General features: G+C 44.6%; 1 protein-coding gene across 1 annotated transcript in view; it reads left to right on the top strand.

Annotated features, from left to right (window-relative positions):
* Window positions 1–942, top strand: part of IGF2BP3 (insulin like growth factor 2 mRNA binding protein 3) — a 158,109-nt gene that overhangs the window by 76,314 nt on the left and 80,853 nt on the right. The gene's annotated exons all lie outside the window — the stretch shown is intronic.

The raw sequence follows: 942 nt of genomic DNA, 5'->3' as shown, positions 1-942 counted from the left end.
GGGATGCATTAAATGGGTTACAGAACAACTCTTTTCCAACTTTTGGGCTGAACTTAAATTTCAAGTCCAAATGTTGGAAGCAAGAACTGAGCAGCTAACTTGATAGTACAGGGCACTTATAGTAGAGACGATCATGCTGCTGTGGTGCCCATATTATTAAGGTTGGTAAAAATCAGTAATTTTCCTAGATATCTTGGGTACCTTTCAGTTCTGCTGAAAATGAACCAGTTGGTGATTGAAATCAAATACTTGATTGAGCCTGTGTGTTTACTGGCAGTTTGATATGAAGGCTGGGTAAGAGTTTCATCAGTAACTCCAGGAGTCTCTAAAGGAGTAGAAGCAAAGCCCCAAATACCTTGGAAGTAGTGCAAGAGCAATGCTGCACTAGTTCTATTAATGTTGTTGCTTTGGGCAGGATGAACCATAGGGTTCCAGGCTCCTTAAGAGACATTCTGCTTTTGTTTGTATGAGGACCCTTTTAGGCCTGTCTCCACAATGGCTAGTTTCACAGAGGCCATCTCTGGGCCCTATTTTGCCACAGTTGATGCTGCTGCTCTTCCTTTTTCCAAATGGTCATTGTTCCCATATTAACCTCCGCAGGTTCCACATGCTTTTAAGTTTTTACAAATGAAGGTGAAATGCTCAACCCAACTTATTCCTACAGCATCTGTCAGGTTGCCTCTTTCTGGGCTTGAGCCATGTAGCAGAGACTGTATAGACTAAGATTTTGGTAGAATATCCCATCTTTGTTTCTCTTGGAGTTTTAAATTCCTGACTGAAAGCATGAGGGTGCTGTGGGCTTGGGCTCTCTGCTGTCTTTTTCTGGGGACATCACGCTGGCTGCACACCCTCTGTTGACCTGGCATCAGTGGGAGTGGCAAGTTGTGCCAGTGTGGGGCAAAGGCAGCAGAGCTGACAGTCTCAACCTCACAGTGGGCAGCC

This window comes from Crocodylus porosus, unplaced genomic scaffold (assembly GCF_001723895.1).
Source record: "Crocodylus porosus isolate Cpor-Errol unplaced genomic scaffold, CroPor_comp1, whole genome shotgun sequence".
NCBI classification, from domain to species: Eukaryota; Metazoa; Chordata; order Crocodylia; family Crocodylidae; genus Crocodylus; species Crocodylus porosus.
This window is presented reverse-complemented; position numbering and strand designations above follow the sequence as displayed.